This window comes from Cryptomeria japonica, chromosome 10, assembly GCF_030272615.1.
Source record: "Cryptomeria japonica chromosome 10, Sugi_1.0, whole genome shotgun sequence".
NCBI classification, from domain to species: domain Eukaryota; kingdom Viridiplantae; phylum Streptophyta; class Pinopsida; order Cupressales; family Cupressaceae; genus Cryptomeria; species Cryptomeria japonica.
In genome coordinates this window covers 791172776-791190102 of record NC_081414.1, presented here as the reverse complement: position 1 = coordinate 791190102, position 17327 = coordinate 791172776, and the positions used below count along the sequence as shown (strand labels likewise).

The following is a 17327-nucleotide window of genomic DNA, read 5'->3' as shown; positions in this document are numbered from 1 at the left end:
TTGCAACACAAATGAGGAGAAATGAGCCAAGTTTATGTTTTAAAAGTCACTTTTAGGGTTTTATTTTCATTTTTTAAGAGGCGGATTTAAAAAAAAAAAAAAATTTTGCAAAAAAAAAAGAAGTTTTTTGGCCGCTAGCCGCTTGGTTATGACCTGGGTCCGCCCAAGTCCGTCCTGGCTCTAACCACGCTTGTGGAACATAGACCTTGTCCCGACTACAGGGTGGACTGGACCAAGAGCAGAGTGGACTAGGACCGGACCGGACCAGGACCAGAGGGGTAGGGGGCTGAACCCGGTAACCTCGGTTTTAATCATTGTTTAACATTAACAATTTTTGCTTAAATGTCTTGTTGTGACCTTTTCACACATCGCCCCATTGCTAACGGGGACCCCCTCTTTTTCAGGCTTGCTGCGTTGTTAGGTTAGGGTTTTGGCTGCTTAGTGGACAATTTTGTGTTTCGCGTGAGTCTTAAAGTTCTGATCATGCCTAGTGCCGTTTAGGGTTTTTGAAGTTATTTTCTCGCTCCTAAGGTATTATTCAAGCTGATTTCGCATTTTATCCCGATAAATTTCCTTGTGTTTCGCTCAATTTTTTGGAAAATTTGCCCAAGTCTAGTTGAGTTTTATCAAGTTTTAAAGTTTTCTAGTGATTTTGAGTGGTTAAAATGTCAAATTCCCAAGGGAAATCCATATTCTAAGGGTTAAAAGGTCAAAATTCCATGCTAGAGGTGCTTTTCCCCTCATATTCCTGACTACCCATGGTTTTCCCCACTCAAAATCCACACTACACATGGGTTTCCCCTGAAATCCATATTGGCTATGATTTTCCACCACTGTTTATCCATGCCTGGGTCGTTTTTCCCCTGGAAGCATTAAAATTTGACTAAGTGTCAGGATTTTGTTTTGACTGCCTTCGTTTTTCCACTAGGCTATTTGTGACAAGTTAATGTGGATTTTTGTGTAGACTCTCAGTCCATACCCAAGTGGATTTTCCACTGAGAGCAATATGATGAATTTTGAGTTTGGATTTTTATCCAAACTGAGGTAGTTTTTTTCGTTTTTCCACCAGGGAATGTTTTTTGCAAATGAAGTGAATTTTTGTGTGGATTCTTTATCCATGCACATATTGATTTTCTCCTGGCCTATTTTATGTGCATTTTGGTGAATTTTAGCATGGATTTTTATCCATACTAATATCGATTTTCCCTTGTGGGGAATATTTTGATGTTTTAAATGATTTTTAATGGGATTTCTTAAGCCCTACCTATATCGATTTTCCCCCAGAAGCTCAATTTTGACTTAAATTGAAATATACAATAAATGAGCCCAATTTTAATTGTTTTTAAATGATGATTGACGATTATTTAAAATTTTTAAAACAAAATTAAATAATTTGCAATGAGCATTTAATGTTTTTACCCTTCTAGAAGCAAGTTAATTTTACCAAACAAGTATATAAGCAAGTGTTTTATCCCACATTGCTTGTGTGGTAAAAGTGAGAGGCAAAAGCAAGTATAAGAGAGAAGTCTCCAGCAATATTTTATTATTAAGTTTGCTAGGTGTCTCCATGTTTGGCGATTTTTCTCTCTTATTGGCGAATTTTGGCGAAGTGTTCAAGTGAAATGTTTGATTGAAGGCCTCCATTTTTTCCAGCTTGACAATCCTCTCCATTGCTGCCATTGTGCTTTATTGCCTCCATTTCCAAATTTTCGATTTTTGGTGAAGTTCGCCATTTTTGGTGAAAATCACGATTTTGTGGAAGGTGGCGATTTTTGGTGTTTGATGAGCTTTGGCGATTTTTCCACCATTATTGCTTGCTGTTCTAGATTTGAGTTGCAGATTGTTGGCAGATTGGAGGCGCATTGAAGACGTTTTTCAGAATTTTCAAGGATGGCGCCATAGCTGGAAATTTCGATTTTGATTTGGCAAGTGTTTTGTGCCATTATTTTGGTGAATTCCCTTCACACTTGGTGGCTGCCATCATTCCTAGCTTGCTAATATGTTGCAGATCTGAGTTTGTCCTCCATTGTTGTAGTTTGTTTGACCTCCATAGCTGGCTGAAAATCAATTTTTAGACTTATATCTTGTTCCCAGCCATTTTATGCCTTAAACGATTTTATCCAAGGAGCTAATTGGAGACATTTTCAATCAATTTTCAGAGTTATCGTCCATTGTTGCAGACCTGAAACTCCATTGTAGGGGTGCTGTCCTCAGAAAATAATTTTTTCCAGCCACCTACCTACTTTGCAATTTCACTTGGGAAGCATTTTTGCTTCATCCTGGAGTTTATTTCTGAGCATTTTATCATTCCTAAGGGTGCTGGTAAGTCCGAAGTTTTCATTTTCAGATTTGTCTTCAGACTAAGTTTTCATTTTCAGATTTGTCTTCAGACTCAAGTTTTCATTGCCTTGGAAGGTTGATTCTCATCAATTTATGCATATCTAGATGATTACAATATGTTTTAAAAGTTTAATTTGTAGGTTGTCTTCAGATTTTGTTGACCTCCATTGTTGACTGCGGAAGGTGTCCTCAGACATACTTTGTGTGAAAACACAACCTTTCACACCTTTCCTTAGTCATTGTTGATCCGGTATACTCCTTTGTAGTTTAGTTTGCATAATTTCTAAGTATAAGGAGGTATTAATGAATTTTATAGAGGGTTTCCATGCCCTAACGTTGTCACATTTTGAATCTAATTGTCAAGATCTACCAAGAGTGTGGACTATTTTCTTGACTTTATGCTCTAATTAGCTTAAAATCTTTAGAAAGTTAGGAATTTTATTTATTTTCCTAAGTTTTAACTTCAAGCTTCGTACAAGTGCGATGTCAAAGTCTAGATTTAAGGAAAGGAAATAACTACTGAAGATGCTAGAGATTGGATTCTATCCAGACCCCAAGATTTCATCCAGATGGAAGGAGATCACAAATACAAACATGCATTTTCTGGACCTTAACCAGATGCGACAGTTTCGGAGTCGAAAATCAAATTCCTTCCCCGACATATGTGAACATTATGAAGAGTGGTATTTTTCATGCCGCTAGATTTCCACAGTCCATACAGTGTAGTGAGCTTATCCTGGAGTGTGCACGATGTTATGATCCTCTCACGCGAATGATCAAGACTCTGAAGGGCGTTGTTATTGCCTACCTTGTTGAGGATGCTATTGCTGAGGTGTTCAGAATTCCACGCAGAACAGATATGAAGGATGCGACCAAGGATGGATATAAAGAGCGGTACATGAAGAAGATGGGTGCGTGCAAGAATATGATAAACAAAGAGTGGATGATTGAGCCTAGGCTTCATCATTCCAAGGCTCCCAAGACACTCATGTGCACAGACTTCAAAGAGGAGTATAGTGACTTAGTATTCCTACTTAACATAGGGATGGGGATGCCGTAGGGTGCAATATTTGATGGATGGATGTTCTATTTCATCCATGATTGTCTTAGAGGGACATTAGTAAATTGGTCTAAGATTATAAGTGACAATCTGGACTTTCAGTTGAGGAATGTAGAGCGGCCCAAGTCATTCGCCATGACTTCTTACCTGGTATACCTGCTTGCATGGTTCGTTTCATACAGAGGATTGATATGCAAAGGTGAAGTTGGGAATGGGCAAGGACAATTCAGGAGTCATGAATGCTACCCCCAATTGAACATGTATAGAATTGAAGATTATAAGAGAGTGAATGACGTATTCACAATGTACATCACGTGGATGCTGCAAGGCAGAATCCATAGAAGATTGTCTAAGGAGGCAACGAAGCTAATAGAGAAATATGGATCATGGTATATTCAGTTTCCCACTTTCACGTACCTTAGGATTTATGGGTTTCAATCTGAACCCTACATGCTTCCTAGGTATCCGTTCGATAGACTGATCTTGTTGGAAGTGGTGAGACAAGTTCTAGAGTTTGATGTCATTCAAAGAGAGAAACATAGGACATACAACATTCCCTATTTCAGTTGAGAAGACATCAAAGGTTTGCCAGTCTGCCTTAGCCTCTAGCACTGCGAGTGAGGAGCTTGCATTCTATTGATTTGCAACCTTCAAGAAAAGAGAAAGATTTGATCCCAATAAGAAAGTTGGAAGGATTAGGGGAGAGAAGTTCATCCACAAGGTAGACATAGAAGATTATTGGGCCAACTTGATGGACGAGGAAGCAGTGAAGAGAAGAATGTGGTCCAGAATGTCAGTGGATTTCATGAGGAAGTGTGGACTTTTCCTCATTCTTGATCAAATGTTAGATGACATGGATCATCCGCATCCACAGTATGAGAATCAAATGAAGAAGGCAATCCTATTGCCTAATTGGTCAAAATCAGAAGAGATTGACCTGAATGTATTGATGAGAGAGGTCTTGAGTTTCTCCCATGCATGAGTAGATATTCAGATGAATAAGTTAGTTGATATGGGTGTTCCCTTCACTTATGAAAAGATGAAGTCGGAAGAGTCTACTTTCGAAGATGATCAGAGGACTACCAGTTATGTCAGGATTCATGCAGACGAAGAGAGTCAAGCTCCCAAGAGAAGGAAGAACACGTCAGGAGAAGTCAAGGCTAGAGGGAAGAAGATTGAGGAGGTGAAGAAGAAGAAACAAAAGACTATCATTCCTCTGCCTATCACTCCTTCACCACCTCTCAATGTCTTATCAATTAAGGTGATTGAAGTAACGGAGAAGAACAAGGAAACCCAACAATGTTCCAATGCAATGATACTACCAGAGAATATTCACGAGTTACATGCCACAAGGACATCTGCACCTCCAAATGAGAATGATGATCAGCCAGGATCACCTACTGTCCTTTTGGAAGTTAGTTTGGGAAATGAGATATACGATTTGACCAGGAATAATCCTGATTATGATGATGTTATCTCGGCATTGAGAGGGCTTGATCGAGAGATGTGTCTCAATGATGGCATGGAGATGGCCGCTATTCCTGATTGGCTAATGAGAAGTATGGAGAAAAGTAAGAAAATGATAGAGGTACAGCCTATTGGTGACATTGATGACTACCTAGCTAGGAGTGCTAAGGAGAAGGACCCTGTTGTGACGTCTTCACACATCGCCCCATTGCAAATGGAGACCCCCACTTTTCGCTTTTTTAGAGTGGGCAATTTTGCGTTTCCCGTGCCCGAGTCTCGGAGTTTTGATCATGCCTAGTGCCGTCTAGGGTTTTGAAGTGTTAGGATCAAGTTGCAAAAGATGATATTTTTAATGATCCTAAGTTTTGCTAAGGTGAACGTTAACGTGTTTTTAAACATGCGCATCAATGATTTTAAAGTGCCAAGATATTCACAGACCTTTTGGAGTTGTTTTCTCGCTCCTATGGTAATATTTAAGTTGGTTTCGCACTTTATTCCAACATTTTCCTAGCGTTTCGCTCATATTTTTGGAAAATTAGTCTAAGTCTAGTTTAATTTAAAGTCGTTGAGTGATTTTGAGTGGTTAAAATGATAAAATCCTAAGGGAAATCTTTATTCCAAGGGTTAAAGGGTCAAAATCCATGCTAGAGGTGATTTTCCCCTCACATTCCAGACTACCCAACCCATTCCCCCACTCAAAATCCATACTACACATGGGTTTCCCCTGGAATCCATACTGGCCACTAATTTCCCCCACTGATTATCCACACCTGGAGCGATTTTCCCCTAGAGATGCTAAAATTTGGCTAAGTGTCAGGATTTATCCAGACACCCATCGAATTTACCCTGGGAGTGCGGACTGGAGTGCGGACTGAAGTGCAAGGATAATTCCATGCCTGGGTCGATTTTCCACCAAGATTTTTGTGACAACTAAGTGAGGATTTTTGTCCGGATTTTTATCCAGACAGGGATCGATTTTCCACTGGGAACATTATGAAGAGTTCTGAGTCCGGATTTTTGTCCAGACTAAGGTCGAATTTCCACCAGGGAGGTATTTTTCCAAGTTAAGTGAGTTTTGAGTGTGGATTTTTGTCCAGACACCCATCGAATTTCCCCTGGGGGTGATTTTTGCAAAATGAGTGCATTTTTGTCTGGATTTTTGTCCAAACTCACATCGATTTTCCCTTGGGATGTTATTTTGTGTGCATTTTGATGAAATTGAGCATGGATTTTTATCCAAGCATGGGTCGAATTTCCCCTATGGGGCAAATTTTGACACTTCAGCCATTTTTGAAGGGATTTTTCAATCTCAAGTGACATCGATTTTCCCCTGGAGGCTTTATTGTGAATTTAAATTGTAATATTTTAATAAAAAGCCCCATTTTAATTGCTTTTAAATCATTATTAATGATTATTTAAAATTTAAAAGCAAATTTAATAACTTGCAATAATCATTAAATGTTTGAACCTTCTAGAAGCAAGTTAGGGTTTCACCAAGAAAGTATTTATATAAGTGTTTTATCCCACATTGCTTGTGTGGTGAAAGTGAAAGATGAAAGCAAGTACATGAGAGGAGTCTCCAATATTATTTTATTATTAAATCTGCGAGGTGTCTCCATGAAAGGTGATTTTCCTCCCTTATTGGCGAATTTAGGCAAAGTGTTGAAGTGAAGTGTTGGGTTGAGGATTCTTTCCTCCATTTTTTCTAGCTTGGTTGTTCTAACCTCCATTGTTGCAGATCCGAGCTTACCATGGAAGACATTTTCAGAAATTTTGAATGGCACCATAGCTAGGAAAATTTCGATTTTTATTTGGGAGTGCTTTGTGTCGTTGTTTGGGGTGATTTTCTTCATGCTTGATGGCTGCCATTATTTTCAGACCTTGCTGGGCACCATGGCTGGGAGTGATATGACCTTCATTGTTGGCTGGGAACACATTTTCAGAATTATTCTTCATTTCCCAGCTCATCCACACTAAGGCGATTTTGGTTAAGGGCTGTTTGGAGGAGTTTTCAGTGCATTTTCAAGGGCTGCCATTGTTGTTACAGTCTGAAACTCCATAGTTGCAGGTTGTCTTCAGACTGATTTTCATTTCCAGCCACTTGCCAACTTGGAAAATTTCACTTGGGCGTCATTTCTTATGAGTTTTTTGGGCATTTGGTGGAGCTTCCATTGCTGATCTAAGTCTGAAACTCCATTTTCAGATTTATCTTCGGACTTAGATTTTTTTACTAGCCCTTTGTTTATGCCCAGATTTGACAAACTACACTTTCGGAAGGTGAAATCCATCAAATACAGGTGTTTCCTATGACTGCGACAAGTTTAAATGACTGATTTATTGAAGTTGCAGGTTGTCTTCAGACATTGGGCAGCCATTGTTGGACCTTGGAAGGGTGTCTTCAGACTTTATGAACTAAAAATTAGACTTTTCCAGACCCTTTTTAAAGCATTTTCAGAATTGTGGTATACTTCCGGGCACTAATTTTGATATTTTTCTGAGTATACCAGGTTGTCTTCAGACTGAAACTTCATTTCCAGCCACATAGTTGTGCCCAAATGTGACCATTTTTGAGTTTTGAAGGTCAAAATAATTCAAATGTAAGCATGTGACATGGCTGTGACCACTTCCAGCCATTGATATTCATCATTTTCAGAGTGTCTTCAGACTTTTTGGAGCCATTTTCAGACATTGGAGGGCGTATTCAGACTTTGCCCTCAGAAAATCAGACTTTTATTACAACTTTTATATCGAAAATCAGTCACTTTCTGAGTGTTTTCAGACCTCCAAGTGATATTTCCAGACCTGGACATTCATTTTTGGGCTTCAAATACTTGATTTTATGAGTTTACATGGATGTCTTCAGACTTAGCAATTATGATCAGACTTATCCTAAGTCTGAAAATCGGTTTTTCTTAAGGGGAATTTTCCAGATTTTAATCCGGACCTTCATATTTTCCAGAATTGGTGTTTGGACAAATGTCAGGAACAAAGTCTTGATGGTGTCCGGATTTCCACTCCATGGAATGGTGATCCAGTCAACACAAGATTTTCAAGGACAATGAGTCCGGATGAGGGTCGGATTTCCACTGTAGGGCGGAATTACAAAGGAAGGAAGTTGTCCAGATAGGCATCAAATTTCCACCAAGTGAAGAATGGACAGGGATAATGCGGATGGTTTTGAGGAATGATCAATCCATATGCGGATGAATTTCCCACCAAGGTTGAAGTTAAGTTCATCATACTAGTGTTTGATTCAATGCTTATTTGTTTTGCAGGACTGTTACGAGGAAAGGAAGCATGATCAAGGCTTGAAGTGAAGGAGGATGCATGCAATGCGGATAAGGAAGATCAGTACTTCAAAGATTGGATGGGGATTTCCGAACAGAGATTCCAGAAGGTGAAGATGAGGACTAGATCAATCATGAAGAAGACTTCACCTTGATGATGAATAAATGAATGAAGGCGAATTCGAGACATGAGCACAAGGGATTTCATATCAAGAAATCCGGAACTACATCAAGGAATTCCAGTGTCAAAGTGCGTCAAGGAAGAATTTCAGGATTCCGAGATTGGGAAATTTTCCAAACATAAGGAGGGAACAGTTCATGGAATTCCTTAACATAAGGATGGAATGCAAAGTATCATAAAGGAATCCAAACATTGTGAGGATGAAGAATGTACAAGGCAAATTGATTAAGTGTGCAAGGCAAGCTGAGGTGGCATCCTAGTCACCATCTGTTCAATCGAAGGGTGCCAAGTCAACATTCATTCAAGGAGGGAATAGGTGACACATGGTGCTACATCAAATATTATTTATCTTACCTACCGTCGTTTCTTATTGGCCAATGTAATGGTGGTTCTACAAACCCTAATTAGGGTTTTATCTTGTAATCTTGGCCGTTGATCTTGGATCAATCTAAGCCATTCATTTCTTTGAGGTTCTATATAAACCTCATTGTCTCTCATTTGTAAGAGAGAGTTTTTGTAGAATTGTTGGTATATGCTACAGCTATTTGAATCCTAATCATTGTTCAATTGTTGGTAATTTTGCTCTTCAAATGTTGTATTTGCATTCATGGTTCTCAATTCCTCCAAGTTAGATTAGAATTTAGATCAGAATTTATTTTCATGTATGTTAGATTGAATGGAAGATTTGTTGAGTATATTTGTGTGGAATCCTTAATCCATACCACTAGCCTCTTTCCGCTGGTAAGTGCGCCTTGTGTGGTCAACTGGAGTTTGAGTAAGCATAACTTCAACTATTATGCGTCCGTTGACAAGCATCAACTTGGATGGTGTCTACGTTTGATGGTAATAGTTTGAAAATCATTAAGTATACCTTAGATGATTGCACTAAGCTTGTGTCAATACCTGATTGTGAGACCTTGCCTGGTTTGATTCCACTAAATCCATTCACCATTTCCTACATTCCTAGGATTAGAATAGATTTCCTGAACCCTATTTCTTTTTCCCCCTTTTTTTAATAAGAAGTAAATCTAGAGCCTTATTGATAAATCTTAAGCTGTCAGCACACCTATTCCGCATCATTCATGATAATCCAAACATTTGCGTAAGTCCCCAAAGTGAAACACAGCAATTCACATCAACCACTGAACTTACCCACTCGTCAAGACCTGACATGTAGAAACCTTGGAATCATTTTAGTTGATCTCATTCTTAGCATCTGAGGTGATTTTGTTCAAGAGAGGGTAAATTACTTTGGTAATTTATTCTGTATTGTTATGTGCATAAAAAACACATCAACAGAACCCAAGAGAGCTGAGATTTTGTCGCACATAGTTAGAGATGAGGTAGGAATGCGGATTGCGCAGGTTGCTGTTCCTATTGCAGGCATGACAACGGACATTGCTACTCCTATGGATTTCCAGATCACTTCAGTTGCCCTCGGTTGTACATCAAGAGGGCAAGAGTTTCAGGAGGTTGGTGATAACCTCAAAGCGATCAACGCAAGGTTAGATGGAGAAATCGCAGAGAAAGGAAAGTACAGAGAAGAGAATATCAGACTTAGAGAGTATATTGTAGGGATAAGGCGTGAGAATCCCACCCTTATTTCCTCTATTGTAGTTGACCATGGAATACATTCACACTATAATACAACGAGAGATACATTCTCGGAGGTGGAAAAGTGGATTGAGAGCACAAGAAAGTAGGCAGATGATTTCCTTACTCAGTTTGTCCATGCATATGATAGGACAACATGGCTCGTATTTAGAATCCAGTATTTGGAGGGAGTTTGGGAAGAATTCCAACCTATTCAGGAGAAGACTATTCCATGCCTCCAGTCTTTGAAGAAGATTCCTAATTCCACCTTGGTCAGCAAGAACATTGTGCACAATGGAGACAGATATGATTTCCATGGCTGGTATTGTTCATTAGCTGTGAAGAGATCAACTTATGAGAATGACCAGTCGAGTTGTATGGAGATGGAGGGATTGATTCAAGACATTCAGATGAAGATCCTTGCCCTAATTGAGGAATTATTGGGTGTTGATGTTAGTGATGCTAGTGGTTTACACTTAGCTGAATTAAGAGACAAGATGAAATTTATGTATTTTTGCCAGTTGGACTCTTTGAAGAAGAGTCAGATAGACGATTTGGTCTCTTTGTTGATTCATGTTCATAGTTCGCAGAAGCTCATGCCTGATTGGGAGAACACTTTGGATGCTTGCTCGGATTCACTGGACGTGATTGATTTGCAACAAGATACCTTGCCTAGCATTTCCATGGAGGAGTTAGATTTTGTATTGGCTAGATTCTTGGAGTATGTTAGGAGAGAGAGAGATGCAGGGAGGAATCTTTTAGAAGATTCTCTATTTGATGACTAGGTATCTTTTTATTGGGCCATATGTTGGTGGCGCCATTTTTGATGTAAACCCTAATTAAGGCAATTCTAAGGTGTTGTTGGCATGATCTTGGTCGTTGATCTTGTATCAATCTTGGCCATCCATTTTGTAAGAGACTCTATATATACCTCCTTGTCTCTCATTTGTAAGAGAGTTTTTGTAGAATTCTTGGTATATGCTGTAGCTATTTGAATCTAAATCATTGTTCAATTGTTGGTGATTTTGCTCTTCAAGTGTTGTCTTTGCATTCATGGTTCTCAATTCCTCCAAGTTAGATTAGAATTTATTTTTATGTATGCTAGATTGAGTGAAAGATTTGTTGAATATATTTGTGTGGAATCCTTAATCCATACCACTAGTCTCTTGCCGCTGGTAAGTGCGCCTTGTGTGGTCAACTAGAAATTTGAGTAAGCTTAACTTCAACTATTATGCAACCTTTGACAAGCATTAACTTGGATGGTGTTAATGTGTGATGGTAATAGTCTAAAAATCTTTAAGTATACCTTAGACGATTGCACTAAGCTTGTGTCAATACTTGTTTGTGAGACCTTGCCTAGTTTGATTCCACTAGATTTCTTCATCATTTCTGACATTCCTAGGCTTAGAATAGATTTCTTGAACCCTATTCCTTTTGCCCAATTTTTAGTAAGAATTAAATCCAGAGCCATATTGATAAATCCTAAGTTGTCAGCACACCTATTCCGCATCTTCATAATCGAAGAAGATAATCCAAACATTTGCGTAAGTCTCCAAGTGAACACAACAATTCACATCAACCATTGAGTTACCCACTTGTCAAGACCTGACATGTAGAAACCTTGGAATCATTTTAGTTGATCTTATTCTTAGCATCTGAGGTGATTTTGTTCAAGAGAGGGTAAATCACCTTGGTATTTTATGCTGAAATGTTATGTGCATAAAACACACATGGACATGTTCTTTATATGATTTTTTAGATGATGTGGTTCTGTCCACTACACAATGGTTATATCAATTTTGGGAAATTCTACTGTTTTGACCATTCTTTAGGCCTCAAGAGACTATTGTTTTGCACAATTTATGTTGAGACATAACTTTCACTTTGATTATTGAAAATTTGCGAACTTTTTAAAATTTTTTATTAGAATTCCAGAAAGATTGTAAATTTATAATCAAATTTAAGATTTGGATAGGCTTTTTTTCTCAAAAGTTTAAAAAATCTCCAAGTTATAAATGGATGATTTTTTTAGAGGTTGGCTCATAGAAAGATAGTTTTGTCCACTATCTATCTAGTTAGTGTATTACTGTTTTTAGGTTGGCACCATTCACTCTTAAATTAAGTCTTTTAGAGGTTATTCTCTCATTTGTCTTACCTCATGTAGACTTCACACAGGTCCTTGTTAAGTTTTAGTGATCAGATTAAGTAGAGATAATTTAAACACAAGTGCACATAATTTACCCTAGGAAAACCTTCCTCTTGAAGGTGAAAAACCCAGCAAAGAAGTTCCTTTATTTATATATTGATAGACAAGATGTCTTTAGAATGAATCTGCTCCACTCCTTGAAGCTATATGATGGTATAGATTCTCCTAGACTGCTGTATACAATTCGCAGTGCAGTATTAATGCTGAGAGATGATCTATCTAGATCAATCTGATCTCAATATCAATTTATATGTCTTGAAGATGAGAGCACGCTGCTGCACAAGGAGTTGATTTGTAGAGGAAGAACACGAACTGCTGATGGATGATATCAAACTGCTGAAGAATGATAATACGATCTGTTGAAATTATCTATTATCCAATTGCCTTGGAAGTGAGAAGTGAACTGAACTTTATACCCATATTAAGTGTGCATCCAAACAACACGATCATTCCAATAGTCGGGCTTCTTATAAACCATCACGTCTCTTTATCTTTATTAGAAATCGGTTATAATACAATCGATACATCTTCCAAGGTGGCGGAACATATATTAGTTATCTTTTAGTTAACAAACCGATTCATTCTATGTATAAAGGTCGAACAATTAAATGTGTAAGGCCGAAACGCCCTTCACACATTTGATGGCAAAGTCTGCTCTTGTAGGATCCGACCGAAGCTATCCATCAACAGTCCTCACACTCATCTCATGTGAGCTAATATGTGTTAAACATTTGGAGGGGTAGTTAGATGTTCGTTCCTACCCTGCTACCTCCTCTTCCTTGCCTATAGATGCGATAATTTCATTGTACATTTTATACACTCTTATTTTATTTGATGGACATGCTTTTGAGCTTATTATTCACTGCGCAAGTTAATCTTGAATTTGCAGTAAGATCACAGCTGCTCCAATATGGTATTAAAGCCATGGTTGCAAGTTCCTTCTCACATTTTCATAAATTCAGCACTCAGTCCCATCAATAGAGTGTTATGGAGCCAAATGAACATTGCCATTGAATTCGGAAGGCTCGAGAAGGTAAGAGTAACTTTTCATTCTATTAAAATTGGTAAGCTTTGTTGTATGGTCGTACAACTGTACTTTGTATAGATGTGTACTTTATGAAAAAATTTAATTTCTAAGGCAAATATTTTTTGCAAATAAAACTTTTGTAGGTGTTTTTGGAATTAGTTTTCTTGCTACGAAGGGATTGGTAATTCTTCTTTCTTGGTTTGAGGCATTCATGTGTTTGCTAATAGTTGGTTTATGGCCACTAGGGTCTCTTTTTGGAGTTCTTAATTGGTCTTCCCAATGGTCATTCATTTATTTATGTAGTGTCTTGGTGACTAGTTTTTGGGCAATTTTCCCAAATCTAGGGTGGCTCACATCCTTGCTACTTTTGTAGTGGCCTTCATTTTCTTCCCCTGTTCACCATGCTACCATACAATGCCACCTGTAACGCTCTGCCAAGGAACCCTACATGATAAGAGAAAAATACACAAGGAATGCATGGAATTTTTTTTTTTTTGAAGTAATAAAGTGTCATCACGCATAATGATACACGTATAATGCTCAACTCAAGGTAACATTAATCTTGTCGATAATCGACAACGTACAAGCGGAAGACTAAACAACTGAAACTCCAAACAATCAAGGGGAAAGGTGTCCCAAACACGAGGACATGGTCTAAGAGGTGTTTAGGGTCACACATGACCATCCCTGAAGTTTCAAAGTTCAATTTGTCAAATAGGCCAAACTGTTATGTCCTAGGTGTCACTGATGGGCTTCGACGAAACCCTAATTGTAAGTGGAAGCCCCCGACACCATCTAAACTCACTCAAAACCAACTCAAGACCCCTCAGAGGGTTCCCTCACATCGCTACCTTCGCAACACATCCAAAATTGAGTCAAACTAATTTCTCTAGCCCCCAAAATTACCTCTGGATTGAACAAACAACTATAGGCTCTTGGGGCGAAACCAAACAAAAACCATTGGACAGTAGCGCACCAAAGGGAGACTAGAGTAGCATGTTGGTGTCCCTAGGTTGTGTTGGCGTCCCAGAAACGCGTTGGTGCCCTTCGGACTGGTGAACTTGTGTTGTCGTCCGTGAGACAGGCGTTTGTCCAAAACCAGTTAGCCTCCCGAACGAGCTGTACAAAGCCTTGGACATGTTAAACCCCTTGGTGAATTCAAAATATCCATATGCCCCTTGAAAGAATTGGGCAAAAAGGTGAGAAATAGAGTCAAGGACGGTGTCACCGAATCATTGGGTGGCATCTACAAGGCTAGTTGGGAATCGGGTGCACTCACAACATATTCATTGCACCCAAAACTTCCCATAACCGGCTTCACATCACTCAGGAATGTCCAAACTATCAAGAGAAAGATCAAGAAACCTTGGGACACCCCACGGTAGTCCTAATTGAGCCTGAAATGATTCCAAATGCTCAAAACCACACTATCCATAGTCAAGAACTTATGACCACAATAGGAGATGGCTAATTGAATCTCCATAACCATAAGGAACATGTCTACGTTCGTTTTAAGCACCAAACCAAGTGTTCCTATGATAACATTATAATAAAAAATCAAATGAGAGCATACAAGATCATGCTTAGTGGCTAGTTTCAACATCGGTCCACTTAAAGATACATCAAGTCATTAAAACAAATTACAATTACATCTATCTCCACAAGGAGAGTTCAATATACAAATCATCCATGATTACAATTCTAAATATAAAAATTACATAGATTACAACTTGCAAGAATGAGAGAAGTAGAAACTCCAAGTGTTGAGGAAGGAGGGAGAACTCTTAAAGCCACACACGAACCAAGTCCTCTGGTCCCCAACGGTTGTTTGCAATGCCACTTGACCATGTGGATCCAGTAGGTCCACTCCACCGTGCTGGTGGAGATAGTCACATGGCCTAAACAATCACACACTCAAGCGAGGTAAGTAGGCTCACACAAGAGCAAACATGGAGTAACACTCAACATGAACATACAATAAATGAAGGACATAGTGCCACATCAATATATGAAAGAAAGAGAAGCGTAACCTCTGTTGTAATTGTTGTCATTGATGTCAAAGGCATTAAAAGACAATTGAATGATGAAGATTGATATATTTGTTGAGTTGTTGATCAACACTGTAATGACAGAGATTAATTCTCCTATTTATGATGTTGAAGATTGGAATTGTATTAGAAATCTCCCCAATGCATAAAGGCAACTTAACATCGTTGATACCATTAATCAGTATTGACAGCAGAGATTAATCAGTAAGAGATATGGACAACAATCCGAGTTATACAAGAGGTCTTTGTGACTCTTATGCAAACAGAGTTCATCATTTGTGCTGAATGCTCTTGGACAAAAAAAAGACACATTAAACACTGCAATCTTATCAAATATAGACGCGGATATGGAGCAAATCGAGTTAAGGACGACAGTGATTAAAGTAATCTCTATATGATACTTTGGTCAGTAGTTAATCCTATTAACTACATACAGCAAACAGTAAACAGATTTAAGGACATGAATAATATTATGATCAGCGATCAATAAAGTAGCGACTTAATATAAAAATTGAGGTTATGATATATGAAACAATCCTTTGGCAAAGAATGGCGAGTTTCCTCAGGTTTTTCCAAGCTGACTTTATGAACAGTCATAACATCAATGCTGGTGAACATAGGAATCGAATACAGATTTGGAACTTCCTAATATGCGGACAGAGCATTGTAAAGGACAAAGTTGAAGCGACGATTAAGTAATGGAGGTGATATAATTAATATTTAGATTGATTCATTAATTTACAACAGTTTATATTCAGCAAAGAAGAACCGATTAAAGATTACAAATGAATTGGTTTGTTATTTAGAAAACAAACAGTGAATATGTTAACGTCTTAGAGAAGCAACAGAGACGGGAATAATAGAAAGAAACTATGAACGATTAATATATCATTGTGATCTACAGTAACATCTATATGCAGCGAAACAGATGCACAGTGAATAGACAATGAAAACAGATGAAAACAGATGAAAACACTAACGATCAATGTCAGTGATAATGACGATATCATTATGCATGGCTGATACCTGTACAATGACTCACAGTCATCGTATTGAATAATAAACGCATATGAATAATATATGCAGCAATCGACGACTTGGCTATAGAAAGGATAAAAAAAGAGATTTATTAACTATCTACAACGACTAAGATACACATTCAAGAATTTATCAGGATTAATAACAATATTAAAATAGATTTTTGGCGGCAGATTGTAAGAACTTCATCAAAATGCTGACAGTGATTGGTATATATAAATCTGGAAATAACCATTAAGAAAGAAGCAATGAATATGGTTATTAATGCAGTGATTAGTAATAAGGCAGTGATACCATTCCTCTGGACAACTTTATCCATGTTCTATATTTGACAAAGTCGACTAAAATTGAAAAGTAAAGGCAGCGACTTGATAAATAAAATACAACTTCATTCAAATATTGACCGACTGTAGATGCAGCGGTATATATTCCGGATATGTATTATGAGAAACGAAGTATCGTGGTTATGTTTGATATGTTCCAAAGAGATGTTAAAAATACAAGACCATCGAAATAGTAAATATGATGCTTACAGTCAGAAACAATATGACTGATAGACATTTTTACCATGGTCAAAATCATATCAACTCTAATGTCGAGGAGTTCAAGACAAAAGTAATTGGTGGTCCAACATAGTCTTTGATAAACAAAGATAACTAAAGATAATACCTTTTGATAATTAAACAAGATCATAACTAAGTCATGATCGATAATTATTCGGTTGTTGAAGAGACACGATCCTTGTAAGAAGACTTTTATAAAAGGTATGATTTTAAAGTTTAATCTTAATATAATAAAAGGTACAATTAACAAGTAATATGTTTACCTGTTTTAAAAAAAAAGGATTTAAATTGAAGAGGTGTCATTAGTATTGTTTTGACACAACTCATTTAAAAAGAGATATTTGTTCACAAAAGGATATGTCCTTTCGAATACACATGAATGTATATAAGAGAGATAGATTGAAAAGTGAGGAGAGCTGTCAATATGTGTGAAAGAAAAATAAAAATAAAAGATCTTTATGGGAAGTATGCTGTGCGTAAGTATGTGTAGAAAGTGAATATGAGAATGTATAATGCT

The 17327-nt window shown here is 37.8% G+C and overlaps 1 protein-coding gene across 10 annotated transcripts in view; it reads left to right on the top strand.

Annotated features, from left to right (window-relative positions):
* The window catches only part of LOC131039215 (uncharacterized), a 178865-nt gene that overhangs the window by 51016 nt on the left and 110522 nt on the right, over positions 1–17327 (top strand). The window lies entirely within an intron of this gene.